The sequence below is a fragment of the Lytechinus pictus genome, chromosome 8 (genome assembly GCF_037042905.1).
Source record: "Lytechinus pictus isolate F3 Inbred chromosome 8, Lp3.0, whole genome shotgun sequence".
Classification (NCBI taxonomy): Eukaryota; Metazoa; Echinodermata; class Echinoidea; order Temnopleuroida; family Toxopneustidae; genus Lytechinus; species Lytechinus pictus.
Genome location: NC_087252.1, coordinates 7,993,334 through 8,007,241, shown reverse-complemented (window position 1 = coordinate 8,007,241; position 13,908 = coordinate 7,993,334). Strand labels below are relative to the sequence as shown.

Genomic DNA, 13,908 nt, shown 5'->3' with positions numbered 1-13,908 from the left:
AACTCTTAAAGGGATCGTTTAACTTTGTGAGCAGCTGATTTAAACAAGTGGAACGCCTCTGGCAGTCTCGCCTGCATTACGCAACTTAATATAGCAGCAGTGCTAACTTTGAAAACTACTATAAAATAATCATTCACAAAAACACCATTCATATGGTCAAATACACCCATGACCACATTTCATTCACTCTATCCATAAACTTTCAAAGTTATGATGGCAATTCAACAATTACCCCAACATGGCCTAAGTTTATTGACCTTAACTGACCTTTGACCTTGGTTTTGTGACCTGAAACTCACAGGGGATGTTTAGTGATACTTGATTACTCTTATATCCCAAGTTTTATGAAATAGATCCATAAACTTCAGAGTTAGGATGGTAATTCAACAAATACCCCCAACACGGCCAAAGTTCATTGACCTTAAATGACCTTTGACCATGGTCATGTGACCTGAAACTCGTACAAGATGTTCAGTGATACTCGATTACTCTTATGTCCAAGTTTTATGAACTAGATCCATAAACCTTCAGAGTTAGGATGGTAATTTAACAAAGACTCCCAACACGGCTAAAGTTCATTGACCTTAAATGACCATTGACCATGGTCATGTGACCTGAAACTTGCACAGGACATTCAGTGGTACTTGATTAACCTAATGTCCAAGTTTCATGAACTAGATCCATAAATTTTCAAAGTTATGAAGGTAATTCAACAAATACCCCCAACTTGGCCAAAGTTCATTGACCCTAAATGACCTTTGACCTTGGCCATGTGACCTGAAACTCAGGCAGGATGTTCACTAATACTTGATTAACCTTATGTCCAAGTTTCATGAACTAGATCCATACATTTTCAAAGTTAAGATAGTAATTCAACAAATACCCCCAACTTGACCAAAGTTCATTGACCTTAAATGACCTTCGACCTTGGTCATGTGACCTGAAACTCAAGCAGGATGTTCACTAATACTTGATTAACCTTATGCCCAAGTTTCATGAACTAGGTCCATATATTTTCTAAGTTATGATGTCATTTCAAAAACTTAACCTTCGGTTAAGATTTTGAAAATAATTCTCCCAACATGGTCTAAGTTCATTGACTCTAAATGACCTTTGACCTTAGTCATGTGACCTGAAACTCAAGCAGGATGTTCAGTAATACTTGATTAACCTTATGTCCAAGTTTCATGAACTAGGTCCATATACTTTCTAAGTTATGATGTCATTTCAAAAACTTAACCTTAGGTTAAGATTTGATGTTGACGCCGCCGCCGTCGCCGTCGGAAAAGCGGCGCCTATAGTCTCGCTCTGCTATGCAGGCGAGACAAAAATTCTCACACTGAGACGAAACATGTGTATGAGTGCCTGTATTTGTCCTCAAAAACCCTGAAACAGACCACAATATAGGAGGAAAAACTCTAATTTAGATACAAGTAGCAATTTATTAGCTTGATTTTGAGAACCGTCTAGTAGATGGGTTCCAGCTTATGACCAGTTTTCTCCAATTCAAAAAGTCCGTTGGCTATGTTGACTGCCTTCTGCTCTGTGTATCTCCTATACACATGCTATTATTAGCTGCACTGTACATTCAGTGTATACCTTATACACACTGTATGTAGGTCATGCTGGTTTCATCTAGAGTTGATGTGTTGTGTTGCACAGATTCGCTCTATACACATACATGAAGTCATTGAAACCAACTCCCAATTATTTTCAAACTTTGGTTTACATCTCCAAGGTTTTAAAATTGATCCTGTAGATAAAATACTTTGAAACTTTTGGGATGGTATTTGTACACTATAAGCCTTATGTTTAGCCCATTTTCAAGAACCAAAATGAGAATTTTTTAAATCAGAACAAAGTGAAATGATCACTTTAAGTGAAAGAGGCGGTTGAAGGGGTTCAGAATGTGGCTCGAAAGTCTATCAACCAGCCCAGCCAAAAGGAAGGGGTATTGTGATCTTGATCATAGACCTTTTAATAGAAACATGATGGAAAATGTCACTCAATACAATGAACCTTGCTAATCATAATATTCCAGCCCCTTCTGACCAAGGGACAGGGGTACTTACAACTCAACGAGTTTCCCACCATTAACAGAAATCGATAGTAATTCTTCAGACATGGAATATTTTGATAAAAGACAATGAGGTTGTAGGACTGTTACCCATCGATAGCAACAAACGTGAAATTAAAAAAAGTAAGTGGGAGGGAAACATAAAACAAAACAAAATTATGTAGAAGATATTCCAGATAAAAACCTTTCTCTTGATACACCCCAAACATCCTTACCAGAGGTTGACACCAACTCTGAATCTGAGGAAGTTATAAATAGGGATTGGGAGTATGACAATTATGTCTGACACAGACGATCACCCACCATTTTCGACACCCAAGTGGCACTTTGTAGGTGAACACAAATCCAAAAGGTTTAGGGCAAGAGAATTATGATACGATTTCTTGGACATTCCCCAAAACACTACAGTCACTCATGTACGTTTGCTTATATTATATCATCTTTGGAAGAACTGCAAGAGACCCTTCACTGAGACTTATCGGAGAGGGATTACTTGAGGCTTGTTCTAGTTTCAGAACAATTAAATGTTCCAATCGCATTCTCATGGGTAACTTTGATTTTGACATATCTGCAATGGAAGGGGTCCTGAATAGTACAAAGAACTTTTGAAATCCCGGGTTCACAATACAGTTTCATCATGTGGAAAACCCTAGGGGGGCACGTTGCTTTGACTGTATTGTGGATGGGGTTGACTGTGCTAGAAAATGATCCTTCACCGTTCCCCTGTTACCGAATAATACTGCTGTACAGCCAAATCTGTCAATATAGCCTGTAATAAAGTGAAAAATGACACAAGGACTGCCTTATGGAAAAAAAAATTGACCCTACCAGGGTGTTTGCTGTGAGAAGCGGAAGAGTTACACGAGTCCACCAGTGCTCCCTTAAGCCCTGTTGATTCTAGTGTGTACCATAAATTTCAAGATGCATTATTTCCTACCTACAGGCTTGTCATCTCAAGGGATAGAAGAGAAGTGATGATTTTCGCACGCGATCATGACACCAAAACGTTTATCAGAAACGGAGGCCAGTCATTACTTTACAATGTCATCATCAACCCTGCGACCGTTCTTTGCATGAGACAATCGTGTGAAAATTGTCTCACACCAAAGAGGTGACATTCTGGGTGTCACATGGCACGATACAAAGCGGGTCAGCGCTCTCTCAACCATCCATCCATCTGGATGTCAACAGAGGCAGGTGCATGACAGGAGATCAGCAGGAGGGATCCACCAAGTCACCAAGCCAACAGCAATTCTGCGGCTACAACTCATCAATGAGAGGACTGGACTTACTTGACCAGCGTATGTCATACTATCGCAATCCTCACCGTCACATCAAGTGGTATATGGTGGTATTTCACTTTTTGCTAGAAGTAGCACTCGTCAACGTCAAAGTTCTTCACTTTGTGCACCAGGACCAACTTGATTTCCACCATATGTCAGACGATAAATATCTTTGGTGTTTGCACAGAATTTTTACTTTTATAAGACTGTGTTCATCTTCCTCATCAAATTGATTTGTCAGATGTTACAATGTATCATGTTTTTAATGATATCATTTAATAGCCAAATCGAATGAAGAGCCAGGGACACGAGGCTGTTGTAATTGCATCAAATAGACGGAAAGTCCACAAAATTGGGACCAAAATTGGTTTAAGAGCGGTTACAAAGGAGGTAGAGGACAGCTTCCATCGGAGCATATGTGGAGGTAATTGTGAATTAAGCCTGACTTGAACTGGGCAGTCAACTGATGCAAGTTGGACGATGGCGATCATTGGTGCCAAAGTTGTCCAGACTAGTGCACTGCTGAAATAAGAAATTCAATGTCACCCAAGACTGAGGATATCAATGACTGTACCTATATTTCTTTCTTTTTATAGATCTGCATTATAGATATCAAAACAATTATATATTTTTCACATCAAAAGTTTTCACAAAAAGCATTGATCCATGAAACTAGAATTTTGTGGTAAATTCAGTGAAGAATGCTAATTCAGCAACAAATATTTACTTTCCAGATAAAAAGAAAAAAACATGACCTTAAATGGAAGAGGACTGCCAACCTTCAAGGTGTCAAAGGTGTCAAACGAAAGTGTCATTGGTATAGCAACTGGCATGCTGGGATAAAGAGGATACAACATGACCTTAAATGGAACAGGACAGCTAACCTGCAAGGTGTCAAAGGAAAGTGTAAAATGTGTTAAGGGAAAGTGTCAAAGGTGTCAAGGGAAAGTGTCAAAAGTATTGCAGGCCAAGAGAGGATATGGGACAACCTTACATGGAACCGAACTTCTAATCTTGGCTATTACAAGGAAAGTGTCTGCCACTGGATGGAGTGTGAAATCCTAAATAATTCATCAAAAGGTATCCAGAACAGTTTGTCAATGTTCTGTGTCAATGGTATGGCAACTGGCATGCTGGGAGTAAAAAAAGAGGATACAACATGACCTTAAATGGAATCGGACAGCAAGTTTTCAAGGTGTCAAAGAAAAGTGGAAAAGGTGTCAAGGGAAAGTGTCAAAAGTACAGAATGACCTTATATGGAACCGAACTTCCAATCTTCCAGGTGGCTATTAAAGGAAAGTGTCTGCCACTGGATAGAGTGTGTGAAATCCTTAATAATTAATCAAGAGGTATGTAGAACAGTTTGTCAATGTTCTGTGTGTATAATCGAGGCTTAAGCACCAGTACCAAAGTCTAGAAAAAGAAAAAACATGATCTGAAATGGAAGAGAACTGAAAACCTTCAAGGTTTCAAAGGTGTCAAACGAAAGTGTCAATGGTATGGCAACTGGCATGCTCGGAGTAAAAAAAGAGGATACAACATGACCTTAAATGGAATCGGACAGCAAACCTTCAAGGTGTCAAAGGTGTCAAGGGAAAGTGTCATAAGTATTGCAGGCCAGAAGGATACGGAATGACCTTAAATGGAACCGAACTTCCAATCTTCCAGGTGGCTATTAAAGGAAAGTGTCTGCCACTGGATAGAGTGTTTGAAATCCTAAATAATTCATCAAAAGGTATGCAGAACAGTTTGTCAATTATGCTCTGTGTGTATAATCGAGGCTGAAGCACCAGTACCAAAGTCTAGAAAAAAAAGAAAAAACATGACCTTAAATGGAAAAGGACTGCCAACCTTCAAGGTGTCAAACAAAAAAGTGTCAATGGTATGGCAACTGGCATCCTGGGAGAAAAAAAAGAGGATGCAACATGACTTTACATTAAATGGAATAGGACAGCAAATCTTCAAGGTGTCAAAGGAAAGTGTAAAAGGTGTCAAGGGAAAGTGTCAAAAGGTGTTGCAGGCCAGAAGAGAGGATACGGGACGACCTTAAATGGAACCATACTTCTAATCTTCCAGGTGGCTATTTAAGGAAAGTGTCTGCCACTGGATAGAGTGTTTGAAATCCTTAATAATTAATCAAAAGGTATGCAGAACAGTTTGTCAATGTTCTGTGTGTATAATCGAGGCTGAAGCACCAGTACCAAATTCACTCCAAAACAATTTTTCTTGTGAATAATTGCAAATACTGTACTGACACTTTGAATTTACCCGGTGTCTAACCAAAGATAGGCCATGACTGTATGACCAACATCAAAGAAGCACAATCATGCTAGAAAACAAACTTCCTCATCATTTTACATGTATGAAACTTTGAGCAGCTAAAAAAATGAAACTATCAAGAAAGTGCTCTTTTCTAGTAATTTATGCAAAAAATGAACATGCTTTTTAAAATAACCATGTAATATATACCGGTATTTTAACTTTGACAATTCGGTTTTTCTGTCCTCCGTTTTTTTTATTCAGTCTCATTTCATTATATACACATGCACTTTTAATTTCATTTTGTTTCATATATATTCATATAAGTTAATGCATTTTAAAACATGATTTTTTTTTCATTGTGTAAAGGTCTAATAATGGGTACTGCATAATATATTCCTTTTTTCTGACATTACATTTTATGCAGTGGATTGTGTGAACTGAAATTGTTAGTCTTCAGATTAATTTTCAAATTTTTTTTTAGAAGGTTTCAAGTGATCAAAATTATTTAAAATGTCTCAAACGCCCCGTTTATGGAATTACAGACCAGTCAGAGAGATACAAGTGTTATGGTGTGTTAGAAAGAAGACGAGCGTGTATGTTGTTGACATTTGGAGACTCGTCTCGAGCCATTGTCATTACGTTAATGGGGAGGGGGCTCCGCATTATAGCTGAATGCATGGTACACTTTTGCTTGACCATGTGGCTGACATAATGCTTTGTTCTGTATGTGGCATAAAATCATGAATATTCAAATAGGAGTTGCCCTCTGTAGGGCGTATCAGAATTTAAACCAGCCAATGGTGATCAAGTACGATAATACTCATGCTTCGGACTAGCCAATGTTGGGCAAGTTTTGTTACTATACGTGACAATTAACAAAAATTACAGTACATTGGCTAGTCGCTATCGCAAGAGCATGCTTGAGATGATGCATTTGCAAGGTTCCAATCGCTTGTCTACCGGTTGACTACTGGGCTTCTAAACCTTCATATCAGTAGTGGTTTAAAAAACAATGAAGACAAATCTCCTTTTTGGCAATCTCATGATCTCATCTAACCGTTTAGTTTCTGGTCATGGCCTTTGTTTTCATCTCCCTCTTTTCAAAAGAGCAAGCTTTTAACAAAAAAAAATAAATACCAATGATAACTTGATTTCTTACCAATCAAACAGAAGCACACTTAGGAATTGTGTAACAAAAATTAGGGTTGCAATACATGTAGGTCCCCTGAGTCTATAGGTTGTGTTGTCTGAGAACTAAAAAATGAATTAGATTTCAATGAATTCTTTGGAATATTATCTTTCTTTTTTTAAATCAATATTTAAGTGTGACTCTAATCACACTAATCCGCCTCTTTCAATGATGGTTTAGTATAGAGTTAGACCTGGGCCTGCAATACAAAGTTTAGCATTGACTGCAATGTACAATTCATCGTGAAAATCAAGCGTACGATTAATTGCTAACGTTTGTGTTACGGGACCCAGGACTTACAATCATAGGGTTGGCAATTTCCTGGGAAAATTAAGTCCCAACCAGGAGGGAAATACTGGGGGGAAAAAATGCTGGGAAGCACTAGGATGGTAAGGGTGGTATAGGAAAATGCTAGAACATGCTTGAGAAACACCTCAACGATACAAGGAAAATATTCAAGAAGAAACTTTCTTACTATTTCCCTGCATTTCCAAATTATTGAGGCAGTATTTGTATTTACTTCTAGTATTTCCCACTTTATAGGCCAACCCTGTTTTAAATATCACCCATAAATATTGGTCTAAACAATTGCATTTAAGGGAGATAGCCTCTACATTTCACTAAATACTACAAAATGCAAACTAAAACCATGCACACATTAAAATGTGATTTTTTTAAATAAACTACCCCCCCCCCCTTCCCCCGCTCTTAATTATATATATAATTCAGAAACCTGGGCTACTCTTGCAATGTGACATTTGGAAGCTTGGTCTGTCTGTCATCGGTGAGGGCGTACTTATCTTGTGCCTGGAATGTCCCATGCTTGGCCACTTACTGGAAACCTTGTAGTGCTCGACATTTCTCCAGCTGCTCAGTCAAACGTCACTCAAATGTTTCCGGGCGCCGTCTTACATGAGGGCACCCTTTTTCCAAGATTCGATGAAATCCCAAGAATAGCATGGCAGTTTCTCTCTATCTCTATCCAGCAAGCTCAATCCTCGCACATCATTTTGCCAAAGACTCTGTTCAAATATGGAAAACAAAATATATATCATTCCAGTAGTGGGTAAACAAGAAAAGCTTTTGCAAAGAATCCAACAAACTTGATCACGGAGTGTTTGTATACTTTGCATGAATAAAAATCATTTGCTAAAATGACTGGTTGAAAATTGATTATTGGTCAGTAATTGACAAAATTACAATATATAAAGTCTCATTTCCAAAGGAATATCCCTACATGAATATACTAACTTTACAAAACCTTTGCTCCCTTTTGAGGCTGCAGACCTTTTGTCATACTGTGCATGTAGATGGTGCACTTCTTGATACAGCTCTCTCCACCATAAACAATGCCATTCTAAAACTTCATCGTTCAACATCAGCAACTATGCCATCTGAGACAAAAAAACTGATGCTTTCAGCCTCACAAGTCAAAGGTTACTACCATGAGAAAAACATTTCATGAAAGCAAAAAAAAAAAAAAAAATTCCTCACAATATCCCTATATTATCTGGTGATTTAATGACACAGCCCTTTCTTTCAACAAAACACCAATTTTGTTTTTCAGAAATGCAAATATTTTTCTCTTGACATCTTGTGTTATAGCATTTTCAGCAACACGATGGTACGATTTGTCTCTATTTATTAGCTAAATTGGGGTGCAGAAACTGCTTATCAATACCTCTATGTATTTCCAGAGCCTTGTCCAATCTAGAGGGCCAACTCCTGCAGACTGTTGTCTTCATTGACCACGTCCAACATCAACATCCTCCATCCCATTTCTGCCTTTGGGTCGAGCTCCTGATCTTGTGGAACAATTGCAGTTATCGGTCACTATATCGGTGTCCATGGTTTTAAAACCATCACTCAGACATGCTCTTCAGGTCACTCAGACAATTTTTTGCCTCTTCCATGCTCAATATTTGATTGTGAATTGTCACAAGTATTTTCCAAAAGGTTAACGAATACCTATAAAAAGTCTTCAACATCAATTACATTGTCTGACTCAACATTGGACCATTGTTCCCCATCTTGGAAACCTAGCAAAAGACTTTTTTCAGAGGACTTTTACACTCCAAGCCCATGTCATCAGACACATCGTCATCTTGTATGTGGATGAAAAACTTGCTTCATCAGATTTAAGAGAATTATGAGGAATACAAAGTGACTATAAAACTTCTTCACTCCTTGATGATCAGGGGACGATTTCATCAATATTTTGGTCTGACGAGCTGTCAGATCTGACATCTTTTCTTCATTCTGATTGGCCGAGAAGCACTGTTACTATGGTAACAGTTGGATAAAAACAGTCAGATAATAAGTCTGACAAGTCCTTTCACTAAATGCTCCCCTGAGTAATGTCATTGTTAGATCCAGAGACCTAATCCAGATTATCCTTTCCTTCTATCTGCTTATCTTTCACCTTGCATGACAACTAATCCCTCAATGGACTGTCCACTGCTCTCTTGGAATACCTCCACTACTACATGGTATTTGATCATCTGATTTACCAAAGGTACCTCGTATTTCCAGAGCTATTGCCATGTAGAATGTAAGGTATTTCTGTACACTCGTCTTGCCAACTTGTTGAGGTAGAGGTGGGGACTGATTCAGTCTGTTTCTGATTGCCTCATATAGCCATCTTCAGCTTTATTACACGTAATACTCTGTGAAAGATTCACAAAGGACCTTGAGTAGACCCAAATGGTGAGCACCTGTGGTGAACAATAAAAGCACACACACAAAAAAGTTGAAAATAAAATGTCAGAAATTCAGATACTTTTCTCCCCAGGTATTAGTGCCGAGTCAATAAGGGGCAATTCCATATTTTAAAAAAGTATCAATCTTTTCGTACATTTGACCCGAATTTTTCTCAATTATTATACTTCATTTTATAAACTGACCAAGTCATGGTCATTTGAGAGCATTACAGACTGTCATAAGAACCAGAAATCAGAGACGGATAATTTCATGAAGGTCACACATATATGGGGTCGGACGTACATATTTTATAGAATTGCCCTATAAGGCAAACACATTCATTTCATGCCACTTTTGTTGGGGCCAGGGGAGCCTTTCATGAAAGGCTTGTCAGCTGTGTTATCTGACAAACTTACCATAATAACAGCGCTTCTCAGCCAATCAAAATCAGGGCAAGTTTTTCAGTTCTGACTTGTTGGATGGAAATCTTTATTAGATGCCCCCCTCGTTTGATAAATGTCAGAGGTGGCATGCCAATAATTATAATATCATTTAAAGGACAATTCCACCCCAACAAAAAGTTGATTTGAATAAAAAGAGAAAAATCTGACAATCATAACACTGAAAATGTCATCAAAATTGGATGTGAAATAAGAAGTTATGACATTTATAAAGTTTTGCTTAATTTCACAAACAGTGATATGCACATCCTTCTCAGTATGCAAATGAGGAGACTAATGACGTCATCCACTATTTCTTTTGTATTTTATTACATGAAATATTCTGATTTTCTCCTCATTGTCAAGTGAAATGATTAATTCCTCCCTGTGGAATTAGCAATGTTTGATACTACATGGTTAAGTCATGTTCATCCTAATTGCCAAATAAAATGAAACATTCTCTTTCCAGCAATTTGCCAATTCCATTATAAGATGATTAAAGGTTTGAAATTCAATATCATATTCTTATCTACAATAAAGGGAAATGTAAGTCCCAAACCATGAGAAAATTGAATCATATGCAATTTGCATACTATATGATTTACCAAAATTAGGAAAGAGTTCCATATGCACCCCCCACCAAAAATAACAAGATTGTCGAGACTTCCGGTTCGTTCACTTCAGATTTTTCTATCATTTTTAACTGTTGCTCACCTTAGTTGAGACTCGAACTCACCTCGTTTTATCTGCAGTCAAGACCTCTTCCCGCTATGCTAGCGAGAAGCGCTGATACTGGTAAGGGTATTTTAATGATTTTCAGACGTAGTTCGACTAGTCTTGACTCACAGACCCTTTACTGACTAAATAAACCGATGTCTATGGACAATTACACGCACTAGATCCTGCTCGAAATTTGACGGAATAAAGCCATATTTTGGTATTTATTTCCACTCCCCCATCATATATGTTCTATATTATGGCTAAATATATTATTCTGAGCCTTCTCCATTTCATTTTCAATTTTAGTGGGAGTGCATATGGAACTCTTGCCCAAAATTACCCTGACTTGGCCTCGAGAGAAACTTGCCTGGTTCATATACATGATGTATTTAGACCAAAGTTTGACTTAATTCTTTAAATTTATTGGCAATAAAATTTAAAGAATTAAGAGTCATCACTTTATTTGAAATTTAGCAACAATCTAGCATTTATGTGCAAACAAGCTAGATATCTATAGAGTCTAGACTAAAAAGAGAAAATAGGAGAAAATTACTCAAACCCAAGCAAGTCAAAAATAGTCTGGTATTGCCAAACGGAAACCCCGGGTGCCGGTGCCAAATTGCAAACGCCCTTCCCTTCTCATCCCTAGTGCACTTTCGCACCCAACTCGAGACCACCGAGAATATAGCTGAAAGGACAAGTCCACCCCAACAAAAAGTTGATTTGAATAAAAAGAGAAAAATACTACAAGCATAATAACACTGAAAATTTCATCAAAATCGGATGTAAAATAAGAAAGTTATGACATTATCAAGTTTCGCTTAATTTCACAAAACAGTTATGTGCACATCCTGGTGGTTATGCAAATGAGGAGACTGATGACGTCATCCACTCACTATTTCTTTTGTATTTTATTATATGAAATCGGGAATATTCTATTTTTCTCCTCATTGCCAAGTGAAACAACAATTAATTCCTCCCTGAACATATGGAATGAGCATTGTTTAACATTATATGATTAAGTCAAGTTGGTCCTTACTTGTCAAATCTATAAAAAATAAAATATTGTATAATTCAAACAGTAAAAAACAAAAGAAATAGTGTCTTTAGTGAGTGAGGGACATCATCGACTGTCTCATTTGAGTTGTGCATATATTATCACTGTTTTGTGAAAAAAAAGCAAAACTTTATAATGTCATAACTTTCTTATTTTATATCCGATTTTGATGAAATTTTCAGCGTTTTGCTAGTTTGATTTTTCTATATTTATTCAAATCAACATTTTTCTGGGGTGGACTTGACCTTGAAAAAAATCGGGGTCAACACGGCGAGTACGTTTTAAAGCACTGACTTATTTCGCTTGGCCTTGGGGTGCGAAAGCACATTATTAGTAATGTGCTTTCGCACCCCAAGCGAAATGTCATTACCGCCATGACCACCAAGTCAGTGGAAGTAAATGTTGAATAGAATATAATTTGGTACGTTTGCTTTCGTGATTCGATGAGTCAAACAAATTAATGCTATAAAAGGTATCTTACTTACCTAGTCCTGCCATGGAGCTAAACACCAACACACCTCTAATTGCAAAGGCTAATTGGAAAAATATGATTTCCACTCCATCCAGCTCCTTCACAAAAATCCAGCAAGCTATCACATGGCATTGCATAATATAAAATTGCGCGCGCAGCTAAAGCTGCACTTGGCTCATGCATATGCATGCGGCATGGGTTGGTATAGTCTATTGATACAGACCCCATTACACAAAAAAGTTGCTTGCACCCACGTTTTCACGGCAAAGCACTACGGCCTGGAACAACAAAATTGCGCAGAAATGTGTAATTTTGCTGATGCCACAAGTCCGGTACAAGTGATGTACATGTAATGTGAAATTGGCTTTATACCCTTATTGGTCTTGCAGACAGACTAGTAGAACAATGGCTTTTGTTCATAATTCCTTCACGGACATGATGGAAGCATTCAAGCATCCCTCGATACTTGACCACAGAAATACAATACGATTAGTTAATTGGACTTGACGGACTGTAATTGACCAATACAGTTGGTGGTTTCAATAATGTACCCCCTATCGGAGGCTTTCTTTTCAAGCAAACCAGGGCATGATTTTGGCGGGAAAGGGACAGAAGCAATCAGTGGCGTATGAGCCAAAATTTTTGAGGGGGCTCAATATGGCGTACTGCGTAAGCGAGCGAGCAAAATGAATTCGACATTTTTGTTTCAAACATTCAAGTTTGTGATAGATTTTGACATAATATTCTGAAAATAAAATCATATATCACCCTTATCCCTTTAATTTTCTTTCCTTTTTCTTGGTCGTAAAAACTTATTTCGGGGGGGGGGGGGCAGAGGCCAAGAGCCCCAATCTGTAAGCCCTTGGAAGCACTGAAATTTTGAGGAGTTGTCTCACCAGCGTCTGGTCAATTAACCCAACATGGTTTTTGCAATAAAGGATATAAATGCTTGTAGGCAGTAGGTATGCACGGCTGAATGAAATGTTGACACCCCCCCCCAAAAAAAAAAAACGGTGTACTTCACCACAAATTTTAGGTCATTTCCTACCAAAAAAAATTGACAATTAAAAAGTCTTCACCACAAAGTTTTAGTCGTTTTGTACCTGCCAAAAAAAATGACATGCAAATATGAAAAAAAAAAGTCTTCAATTTTTTTTCGGGGGGTGGGTATATCAAAAAATTTAAGGGGGTCGAACCCCTGTAAACCCCCCCCCCTGTCTGGATTATGCCTTCTTTCACAAGTATTACAATCGATCAATATAGGCCTATACGAAGAGTAATAGGGCGGCTCCAGGGTAGTTTGACAGGAGGCATGCATTATATGACCTAAAAGGGTGTCCCAGCTTCCTTACTTCAATTTTTTTCCTCATTTTCCATATTTTCTCCCCATATTCTTGACTTGTAAAATCATAGGAGCAGTTGCCCTAGCTCAGACACATCTGGGACACATATCGACCCCCCCCCCCCTCACCGGAGAAGGGGTTGTCTTCTGAATGTTGTTGTTGATTTGGGCGCTCTCATTATGCGCCAATCAAAATTATGTTATATTAATAAAAACGGCTTAAATTAGTTCAGTACTTTCAGTTTAGAGAAGGCCCTCATTATATAGTTGAAGAGATGTTGAGAAATATATATAGCGGGTTGTTGGTGTATAGATAAAAAAATCACAAGCGCACAAAAGTTTTGGTACACCTATACTGTAAAAGAA

At 37.9% G+C, this 13,908-nt stretch overlaps 1 long non-coding RNA gene across 1 annotated transcript; it reads right to left on the bottom strand.

The window, feature by feature from the left end:
- Positions 1–5,403: 5,403 nt before the first annotated feature.
- LOC135155047 (uncharacterized) lies at positions 5,404–12,540 on the bottom strand. The gene is made up of 3 exons (XR_010294390.1): positions 12,214–12,540; positions 8,493–9,525; positions 5,404–7,833 (listed from the first exon to the last, which is right to left on the bottom strand). It is a non-coding gene; the product is annotated as an uncharacterized LOC135155047 (long non-coding RNA).
- Positions 12,541–13,908: the final 1,368 nt, after the last annotated feature.